The following is a 12,291-nucleotide window of genomic DNA, read 5'->3' on the forward strand; positions in this document are numbered from 1 at the left end:
CGTACTCCATATCAGCCCACTTGCATGGAGGAATGACTTGGACCAGAATCATTCACAGCAGCTCAAATCCCTTCTCCTTATTTGGAGCTGTTGTATTTGCCTTAAAAAAAGTGATAGAGGCCGGTGTGAGAGAGAGGACCTGCTTCCAAATTTAACCCTGTGCTAGAACACAGTGGGATGTGAAGGTTACAACATACATCAGTAGGATCATATGATTGGGAACATTTGGTTCAGCAGATAAATAAAGGTATAGATCATTAAGTAGGACAGCTTTAGCCACTGTTAAACTCTCAAAGGTTGATATATTGTTATGTTTTGAACTCTCATTAAAATTTAATGAAGCTGTTCTTCTCAGTACTGAAAAGTATTTTCTTTAATGGACAGATTTCCAACACTAAAATGCCACCATCATTATACAGTAAGTATGAACTCAAGTTTTTATTAGATTGCTTCACTAGAGTACATTCAATACAGTAATTAACATACTCTAGATATTCATTCATTCATTCATTCTGTCATTCTGTCTTCAGTTGAACCACTTTATCCTGGTTATGGTCTCTGTCCCACAAACACTAGGTGCGATGGCAGTTCATCTAAGGGCACCAAACAAACCCTGGTTGTAAACAAATATGAAAATATATATTTGAATACTTTCCAATTGAAAAGATTTGTTTTAAACTAATACAATATACACTCACCGGCCACTTTATTAGGTACACCTTACTAGTACCGGTGTGGTCTTCTGCTGCTGTAGCCCATCTGCCTCAAGGTTCGACGTGTTGTGCATTCAGAGATGCTCTTCTGCATACCTCGGTTGTAACGAGTGGTTATTTGAATTACTGTTGCCTTTCTATCAGCTCGAACCAGTCTGGCCATTCTCCTCTGACCTCTGGCATCAACAAGGCATTTGCGCCCACAGAACTGCCGCTCACTGGATATTTTCTCTTTTTCAGACCATTCTCTGTAAACCCTAGAGATGGTTGTGCGTGAAAATCCCAGTAGATCAGCAGTTTCTGAAATACTCAGACCAGCCCGTCTGGCACCAACAACCATGTCACGTTCAAAGTCACTTAAATCACCTTTATTCCCCATTCTGACGCTCGGTTTGAACTGCAGCAGATTGTCTTGACCATGTCTACATGCCTAAATGCATTGAGTTGCTGCCATGTGATTGGCTGATTAGAAATTTGCGTTAACGAGCAGTTGGACAGGTGTACCTAATAAAGTGGCCGGTGAGTTCACAGGAAATCTGGTTGAGGCCACAGGAGTGCTTCAGAACTGTTGCAGGACACTACCAAAATGTCACTAATGAACGGTTAGATATGAAATTTGCAGGATCATAGAAAATCACACTTCTTGTGTTTTTTTTTTTTGTTTTTTTTTTTTTTAGTTTTTTTCTTTCTTTCTTTCTTTTTTTTTTTTTTTTACAGCAATTAGTTATGACATGTTGACATTTGTTGACATTATTCATATTATTCCAAAGTGTTGGTAGTATAATGTTTAAGGTTAATAGTTTAAATAAACCTTACAGTATAGACCAAGCCCAAATCAATGGTTAAATCCATATTTTCAATCTAAAATAAATAAATAAATTGAGTTCATATACAAACACAGATGTGAAGCTGCAAAACAGTTCAGCTCTCTGCCTGACTTTGTCCTTAAACCGTTTTATAAACAACAACAAAAACAGCACATGTCAATAACTGCCTTTATGAATATTCTTATGTTCACTAAAAACAAAATTTGACCAATTTTTTCCTCAGGTGTGAGAATAGCAGGTGATTTATTAAATGTTAAGTTTCTTTATATTAATAGCACAAGCACAGTTGGGATCTGTGCTATTAATGTAATGTATAATGTAATGTATAATGTAAGTGCAAGCGACCCACATTAGAACCGAGACAGTGACTCAGATCTGATTTTTAAGGACTAGATTTTGTTTTCCACAAAGGCCTGAAAAATCCCAGATCTGCATGCAATAATGCATAAAATCAGTTTTTATGTCAGTATTTGTTAGCCACTGATAAAACTGATAAAATCAGTTTTTATGTCAGTATTTGTTAGCCACTGATAAAACTGATAAAAATCAGTTTTTATGTCAGTATTTGTTAGCCACAATGCTAGTACAAAACAAAAATTTTTGACACCAAGCATGTCTTTTCCGATCAACTAGATTTTTATGTAGTATTAAAAAAAGAGAAACTGTGTCAAATTATGTAAACTACTGCTTTGCAGTAATAGATTTATTGCTTTAAATTCTGTATAAAGCTTATTTACATTTCAGATTTTTTAGACAAAGAAGCAGACATGTAGAACACCCAGAAGCTGCTTTGACCAGAAGCACTGTGGCTAATTCACTTTATGATGTTGACAGTGCCTTTTAAACAGTGCCTTTATCTGTCCTCACTTGTCCTCTCTGAGTGATGAATGAGCTCATCTTACACCTAGGAATGTCATGACGTAGTTTCAGCTGAACACCTGAGATGCGACCACACCTCCGTTACTCACACATGGCAAGTCACAGCCCTCAGGCATGTACAGGTGTGTGGGAGCATAGTTCTTTTCTTAGATCATATGAAAATGGATGGGTGGATGGATGGATGGATGGATGGATGATTTGATATGTTAAGAGTGATGTAACGAGAAAGCAGACATATAGGTGCTGTCTCAGTAATTAGCAAAAATGTAGTCAGAGGCTATTTTATTTATCTCAATTGAAAAATTCTTCCTTCCTACATGATATACTTATTCACCATTTAGGGGGCTATACCTGGGTGTAGTACACACCTTCAGGTTGCCAGATTTATCTTGAGTAGAAGCATCTGACAGTTCTTTGGGTTTATATTCAAGATCAAGAGACAGTTTAAAATAAAATAAAAAAGATTTTAATTATTATTTGAAATTCTTTTTATTTTTTGTAATATTTAATTATAATTATTTAATTATTTAGTCTAGTGAAAAAGACGTTGCACTACACTTCAGAATGGCACAAAGGTTAAATACCAGGAATGCCAGAAGCCAAAAGTTGGATTACTCATTAAGGCTCTTTTACCACATTTGAATTAAAAAAAAGTCTGTCAAATGGACAAAAATCAATAAAAAAAACATAAGTAACCCATAATGATTTAAGATGTAATTGTATGATCAGTGAGTCATCAGAAAATGTTTAAAAACAACCCCAGCATCAACAGAACACAACAACACAATCTTTCAGCTATAAAGCTATACTTTTTTATTTACTGGCTCAATTATAGAATTAGATGTATGTACAGTGACAGTTTTTTAATCATTTGTCCACTGACACTGAGACATCAACATTCCAGTATCTTAAGCACTGAATACACAACACAAATGTTACCTCTGTGTCACTGACTTTGGAATAGCAAACCACACAAAGTACATAAACTACACACACAATAATTACTGTTGGTTTAAGAGATGTGGCTCAGCGAAATACTGGAGATAATAGAAAAGACAGAGCGAGAGAGAGAGAGAGAGAGAGAGAGAGAGAGAGAGAGAGAGAGAGATGGTTCCTCCCACAGGAAACACAGTGTTGGTTCACTCTGGCCTTTTATGGTAAGAAAACACTGTCCTGGAAAAGCAAGCCAGTGTGAGGCATGAGCTGACTGACAGAGTTCTCTCTCTCTCTCTCTCTCTCTCTCTCTCTCTCTCTCTCTCCCTCCTCTCTCTCACCCCTATCTCTCTCAAATACACATCATTGATTTTTATACCTCTACAGGAGTGCCAGTGATAGGGTCCTTTAAATGTGATTCATCACTGTAGACGTTCTATTAAGAGACTGAGCAGAAAACAGATTATTTATTGAAAATAAAGAGTACAGATTACTATATGATTATTATATTTCTGTATTACTATTATCATGTCTATGTCTATGTTCTATATATCTAGAAGTTTCTGCAGCCATCCATGGCCAATACCCATCAGTCACAGGATCACTTGGTAGGAGGGGCATGCTCTCTCCTCAATGTCAATCACAGTGACATTAACCAATCATAGTGTGTTGCACTGGCCTGCACAACATAAGCAGCAGTTTCAGCTCATGTGATGGTTTGGTTGACTTGCCTCATTGGCAAGTAACCGATTTGGTGCGAAAATTTGGGAACATTATGATCACAGTTAAAACACAAGTAATTTAATTGTCAAATAAAGAACGTGATAAGCTATTGGTTATATTTGGTATGTGTGTGTTTGTGAGTGTGTGTATGTGCATGTGTGTGCTGAGGCAGCAGAACTCCACCATGTGACAACATATTAAAATAATTAAAAAAAACCTGGAATAATAGAAAATGAATTATAGTGCAGAATTATAGTGCCTGCTCTGAGTCAGACTGTCCTGCTGTGATATACAGACAGTCACAAAACACACGTTCTGCCATTTCACCACTGGAGAAATCCAAAAAACTGAACCAAACAGAAACAAAACAGTGAATGAAGAAACCATTCAGCATGCTAGTGCCAGTGAGCAGAGATTAAAAAAAAAGTCTGGTTTGGGATGTGAACTCAACAATTATACTCATAACTGCCATAATAATACATAATTAGTGTATTAAAATGATTGGTTGACATTTTGTATAAAATTGTGATGTAATGTCATAAACCTTAAATCCATTTTTCTTGATGTTCTCCCTGTGTCATGTGTGTCATATGTGTCCTGTGCCACCTCTGGGTTCTTTCAGTTTCCTCCCACCTCCAAAAAGCATGCTGATAGACGGACTTCTTGGTGTGAATGTGTGTGTGTGGATTATGTCCTCTGCAGACACTGATCAGGATAAGACATTTACTGAAGTTGAATAAATCACATTCAGAAAGGTAAATTGAAACGTCTATTACTATATCCTTTAGTACTGTATGGTAGATTATTTGACCATTTAGTTGTGTTTAAGAAGGAATTTATGTGAAATGCAACACATTAAGGCTCTGACTTATTTCCTTCCTTAGTAAATATTTCATGTAACAATTCATGCTAAAATGCTTTAGGAAAAGTTGCAACACAGTGTACGTGGAGTAAAAGTTACCACCTTGAAGTGGATTATTTTCCAATGACAGGACAACATCACAATTACATTTTCTATCACATATTTTTATTTAATTTTTAATCATCATTTTTCGATCATCAGAACATGTTGTTTCTGACTGAAAAATGTCCAGGTAAAAGACGTCCACTTGGTGTTAACCCATCCTGAATCACTTGAGCACAGCTTAATCAGTGTGTAATAAAGTGCAACACCCACCAAATATTTGTTCTCTACTCCACCAGTTATGACTTAGACTTTCACAATTCTTTCTGACGACTGACATGAGAAACAAAGTGGCTTAGTGGTTACAACATTTTCCTTGTGCCTCTAGGGTTGAGGGTTTGATAGCCAAGTTCTTCCCATCCTCCGGGTACTCTAGATTTCCTGACCTAGTCCAAAGACATGTGTTGTAAGCTGAATGGCAGCTCTAAATTTTCCATAGTGTGTAAGACTTTTCCCTTCCAGGGTCTCCCCTGCCTTTTGCACCTTATTTGATGCAACAATTTGACGTATAACATCAGTAGTATGTAACTTTGTGTAAATATAGAGCCCTCTCTGGTAGAAACATGTTATTGCAACTACTAAAGAGAACATTTTGCAAAGAGAAATGTTAAGACTAAAGAGATCATTTGTGCTGTGTTTTCTTCTCCAGAGGATTGATCTAATTATTACGGAAACAAAACTGACACACACTGAAAGAGTATTAGAGTATTAAGATTTATAAACAAAGTTTCTTTTGTGGATATAATTAAGCCATTATCGTCATCCTCAGTATTTATAGATATTGTATAAATACTGCTATCATGATGTGCACCAGGTACTTGGTGGAAGATTTATCTTAGGATTAATACTCACAGATAAAAAAAAACATTTTTTAAACTGCTGTGCAAATATTAGCTGCTCAATTGTCTGATATTATCAGAATGTTTGGACTTACCATAGATGTATTGCTTTACTATACAGTGGTTTGAAAAAGTGTTTGCCCCTTCCAGATTTTTGTTTCACTTATTTCTTTGTTTTTTTTTATGTTTTTATTATTAAGGGAAAACAATATCCAAACCCACATGGCCTTGTGTGAAAAAGTGTTTGCCCCAAAAAGCCCCACAACAACATCCAAAGAACTGCAGGTCTCACTTACCTCAGTTAAGGTCAGTGTTCATGACTCCACCATAAGAAGGAGACTGGGCAAAAATGGCCTGCATGGTAGGGTTCCAAGATGAAAACTGCTGCTGAGCAAAAAGAACATAAAGGCTCATCTCAGATTTGCCAGATAACATCTTGATGATCCCCTAGTCTTTTGGGAAAATACTCTGTGGACTGACGACACAAAAGCTGAACTTTTTGGAAGGTGTGTGTCCCATTACATTTGGCATAAAAGTAACACTGCATTTCAGAAAAAAACATCATACCAATAGTAAATTAAGGTGGTGGTATCGTGATGGTCTGGGGCTGTTTTGCTGCTTCAGGTCCTGGAAGACTTCCTGTAATAAATGGAACCATGAATTCTGCTGTTTACCAAAAAATCCTGAAGGACAATGTGCGGCCATCTGTTCGTGACCTCAAGCTGAAGCAAACTTGGGTTCTGCAGCAGGACAATGATCCAAAACACACCAGCAAGTCCACCTCTGAAAGGCTGAAGAAAAACAAAATGAAGACTTTGGAGTGGTCTAGTCAAAGTCCTGACCTGAATCTATTGAGACCTTAAAAAGGCGGTTCATGCTCGAAAACCCTCCAATGTGGATGAATTACAGCAATTCTGCAAAGATGAGTGGACCAAAGATAGTGTATTCCTCCACAGCGCTTTTTCACACCACTGTATATTGTAGTTAGACCTTAGACCTTCCTAGTATGAATACATTGCAAATGAACATTGCTCAATGAGTAGTTAAAAAAAACTAATTGCCAAAAGTGCAAATACTTGGACAGACAAACACATGCTGCTAGCAAACTAGCTGGCTAATGTACGCTAGCTAGTAAAAAAAAATACAGTCACGCACACAAAAAGTATAGAGATAATCATAGACAGAGAAATTGAGCTAGGTTTAAAAGGTTCTTTCTAGTGCAATATTAAACAGTTATCAGAAACATAAAACACTACATAAAACATCAGGAACAGTGAAAGAGGTGCTATGTGAAACAACTGTGTTGTGTTACCAAACAGCTACTACAGCACCATCTTGTGATTAATGTTGGGACTTTACACATGAAGTATTATTGGCTTTTATAGCACAGTGCTGTTGATGTGGAGATTCTGATTGGTCAGAAGGTGTTGATTAATTTTTTTTTAACAGCAGCCCTGACAATAATACAGCTGCACAACACAGGTTTATATTAGTGTTCTTTATGTGTTATCATTTCTGTAGTCACTTACACAGTAACCTGTGTGTTTTAAAGAAAAAGAGAAAGAAAGAAAAACATTGTTTTGTTTATGAAAGGATTTCCCAGTGTCAAGGCTTTGTCACAGTTAGCGGTAAAGCTGTAGCTTTAGTTTTCTAATGCAAAAAGGCTAAAGGTTAATTTGGTTCTCACTTAAAGTTTGTATTCTTAGAATTAATTTTCCAACAAACCCTTAAAGAACCCTTTAAGAACTTATGCAGAACATCAACTCATTGTTTTTGTTTTTTTTTGAGACACACTGATGAAACACACTGACTACATGTGTCTAAACTTTAGGATATAATGGTTTAATGGTGCAATATTTCTTCTTCTTCTTCTTCTTCTTCTTCTTCTTATTATTATTATTATTATTATTATTATTATTATTATTATTATTATTTATGTTTTGCTCTTAAACTAAACGTTTCTAATGGGTTTTTGGTGAGATACATTACCACTGGTCTGAATTTAAATTTTTGTATAATATGACCAGCAGATGGCATAGTGACACGGATGATAACAATCTCAGCTACACTGCTTGTCCAGACACTGTCTTCTTCTTCACAGTCTAAATAAAATAAGGAAGAACACTTTGAGAAAGCTCCAGATATCCAGCATCTTGACTGTGAAAGACTTTACTTGACTTTTTTTATTTTATTAAACTATGGTAACTTCAATGAAATATAAATGTAATCATCAGTGGAGTGAGTAATGATGTACTCGGAAAGTATTTCATGAAGCATGGTTTTCATGTGTAGGGCAGTGCATCTGATTCTCCAAAACAAGTAAATTACTTATTTTTATTCCAAATGCATGCAATTATTGATTTGGTGGCTGAAATGTAAGATGCTTATGATAAGATTACTAAAAAGTAAGAATTTTCTGTCGTTTGCATGTGTTTCAAATAATTGTTGTTTCTCAGAATCTGCTTGCAAAGTAACCTGCAGGAACTGTTGCACATCTCTACCTTTAATGCCAGACCAAGCTCAACTGTGGGTTGAAGAACTCAGGCTGTCCTGAGAGCCTGCATGAAAAAAATGAAAAGGATCCTGAATGTAAGTGCGATCCCTAGCGTGTCATGGAGGTTGAAATGGAGGACTGGAGTCCATAACAATCCTGCTCCCAGGGTGCCAACATAAAGAAAACAAAGCTGTCCAAATATCCTGATTGGATTTCCAAAGAATCTATGCACCTGAAGACAATGGCTTTGGGAAATGTGGGAACAATACAGAAGCCGGAGATTGTCTGCAATATAGGGGGTAGATATTTGTAAAAAAAAAAAAAAAAAAAAGAGTTTGCCAGCAACCAAAGGAATCGTAATCCATCTGATGGGTGACATTGTGAAAGGGATGCTGGTCCCCTGTGTGTTGCTGCCGAGGATGATGAAGTTGGGCAACAGAGCATGGAGAACAGGATTCCAACGCCTTCACACGATAGCTCAAGCATGATCAGTGTATGATTTTAGCTTTACATGCATACTAAGCATTTTTTTTGCATGTCTAACTGATATTTTTGCATAACTGTACTAATAACTTTGTTGTAGGTGCCATGTTTGACAGATGGCCACATAGATACCTGACCATTGTGGTAAATAAAATGTTCTCCATGAAATTAGAGAGGCTTTCAAATAATTTATAGGTTTTATTTTAAATTTCTGAAAAGTAAATTTCTCAGTTTGTATTCGTCACTTTGAAAATCTTTTAATAATAATAATTTTATTTTGTAAGTAATGAATAGAAATCTGTTAAAGGAAACAATCCAGTGATAGTTGCGTGATGCTGCACAACACGACTCTAAGTTATTGTTACCACCCTGAAGATGGTTATTGTCTTCTAACAGCACACCATTGCTTTTTTATTGTATATTTATTTACTTTTTATATTCAATTATTTTCATAATTACAGAACTACATATTATAGAAATGATCTACATCATATCCTTGGAAATTACCTTCAAAGGTAGCAGGCCCTATGTACCTTCCTTCCTTTGTTGTGGGGGTTTTTCTACACCATTGTATCCCTGTATAAAACCTATCTATACAAAGAAGATGTGAAAAACATTTATTTTTGAAAAATGTGGCCACATTGCAATTACATTTTATGTATTTAGGGATTTTTAACATTATACATTGCTACAAATAGCTATAAAGAAAATTGGATGTAGGTTTAACTGTATAATTAACAAGCCAGAGACCACAGTGCAGAAAATTCCTACTGAAACATTAATTTTTTACAGCATTTAGCAAACACCTCCAGCATTTAGAAAACATATTTAGCAAACATATCCAGAGCGATGTTTTGAAGTCTCTATCAGTGAATTCATCAACATAAGACAACATAAGAAGGAACCATGAAAGGAACTCTGGGTACCAGTCCTCTTCTGAGTGACACAACGTAGCATTTACTTTAGACAAAATTAATATTTTAATCTTTAAAAAAATGACATGTCTGCTGAAAACTTGCTCTCTTGCATATATATTTATTTATTTCAATGATTGAAATAAATTTGTTTGGAAAAAAGCATAGGGATTTTCTAACATGGCTGCTGTCAAACCAGGGCTCGTCTTTGTGTGTTTAACATCAGGCCGTGAGAAACATGTGGCTGAGCAGATGTAGCATTTCTAGCAGGGGGGTTTCTGCTAACGAGAGTGAAAAGTGAGAGCTAGTAGGGGGCACAAAAAGGGAATCTCTCTCCCTCACACACACAGTACATAACCCATAGACCTCATGGACAGGAGTGTGATGCGGAGATTCCTGTGGCCTGTGTCCGTTCTCTCTGTGACTCTCTCTCTCTCTCTCTCTCTCTCTCTCTCTCTCTCTCTCTCTCTCTCTCTCTGATGCTTTTCTTTCACATCCCTAAAGATTTTCAGTCATTTAAATTTCCTGAAATAGCTGAATTGCCAGAAGAGCTGGATTTGTGTTGTAAACTTGAAGACTATTACTACACAAGATTATACTGTAAAACAAGCCCTGGATCTGAGATCAGAGCCTGAGAGAAACTTCCAGCACTAAAAGGTTTATTAAGTATCCCTGAACATGTCGTTTCAAACACCCTAAAAACACAAGGCCTATTTACCTCCAGGGAAAAATATCATTTATCCACATAATACAAATATTTAGATCCTATAAACACACAAAAAACTGTGCATACAATTATGATCACACAAGTACATATTACTTATTACGTCGACCTTTTTTTTTTTTTTACATCTTTAGCTTCTTATTAAGCTTAGCATAAAATCCTGGTTTAAATTACACTGAATTAGGAAAATTACTGAATGCTAACATTATTTGAATTACAACATTAACCATTCTGCTAATAGTATTCCGCTAACAGTAGCCAAGTTCATTATCAAAGTAGCTAATGTGAGTTGCTAGTATATTTTGTATTTAAAACCAGAAGAAATGAACATAGAAACTCACAGTAAACAATGAACGGCTTGGTTTGCAATTGTCTGTTGATACTTCGCAACAAAATTCAATATTCAGAAGAGGGCTCTCTCTGCAGGTTATGTTGTTACACTAATTTAGATGAACAAATTTATTGTTTAACTAATATGTTAGACAGGATTTCTAGAAGGGTAACATTTAGATTTTGTGTAATCAAAATTGATGGCCAGGTTGCTAGCAAACATTGATGTTAATAGAGTATTGTTTATCAATAGCATATTTGTGAGTAAGCTAGCTAAATTTTAAAACTATTTTTACTGTGTATTGGACACAGATAGGGGGGCACGGTGGCTTAGTGGTTAGCACGTTCGCCTCACACCTCCAGGGTTGGGGGTTCGATTCCCGCCTCCACCTTGTGTGTGTGGAGTTTGCATGTTCTCCCTGTGCCTCGGGGGTTTCCTCCGGGTACTCCGGTTTCCTCTCCCGGTCCAAAGACATGCATGGTAGGTTGATTGGCATCTCTGGAAAAATTGTCCCTAGTGTGTGATTGCGTGAGTGAATGAGAGTGTGTGTGTGCCCTGTGATGGGTTGGCACTCCGTCCAGGGTGTATCCTGCCTTGATGCCCTATGACACCTGAGATGCCCTATGACACCCCGTGACCCGAGGTAGTTTGGATAAGCGGTAGAAGATGAATGAATGAATGAATGAATGAATGAATGGACACAGATAGTTTTCAAGTTTTTTCGCAAGCTTGATAATGTTATGCAAACTATTAGTAAACTAAAAAATAGCTAGCTGGCTATCTAACTTCTAGCTTGTGTTTGTTCCAGCTTGATATAAGTCTTGATTAACATTGTCATATCCTCAGTGATTTATTTAACATAGCCACACATCAAAATATTACATTCTCATGATTGCCATTTTGGAAAATGAGCATTGAGAAAGTTTCTGTGTAACCTTGTCACATTTTGCTTATATATTAATTATTCTGTAATATATATAATATATGTATCTCAGTATCTCAATTTTAAGTCTGAATTTTTTCTGAAGGAAAATGTTAAACTGCTAATCATTACCTCAAGTATATGGTGCAATCCTCTTGGGTGTGTCTTCCTGCAATAGCTGCTACAGGTTTAAAAGTTTAAAGGTTTCCCACCATGCTTGATTCTAGTAATGACCCCAGCATACAGAATCTGTGCAGTACAGAGACTGGACAAGTGTTTCTCATTATAGAGCAGCTGTCCAACAGCTTTCCACAGGAATGACAGAGGAGTCGATTGCCTTCGAAGTCGAGCAGCTGTTTCTTCAAATGGCACCCTATTGTTTAGCCTACACATTCTAGCTAGTTGCATGCACATTTTTTAAAAGATGTTATTCAGAAACTAGTTTCTTACTTCACCTATCAAAATGAGATTTGCACAGTTTATACTCTAATCAATAACGTAGCAAATCGGTTAAAAATGTTTGTAATAAACATATAAAATGTAAT

Source organism: Tachysurus vachellii, chromosome 1, assembly GCF_030014155.1.
Source record: "Tachysurus vachellii isolate PV-2020 chromosome 1, HZAU_Pvac_v1, whole genome shotgun sequence".
Lineage (NCBI taxonomy): Eukaryota > Metazoa > Chordata > Actinopteri > Siluriformes > Bagridae > Tachysurus > Tachysurus vachellii.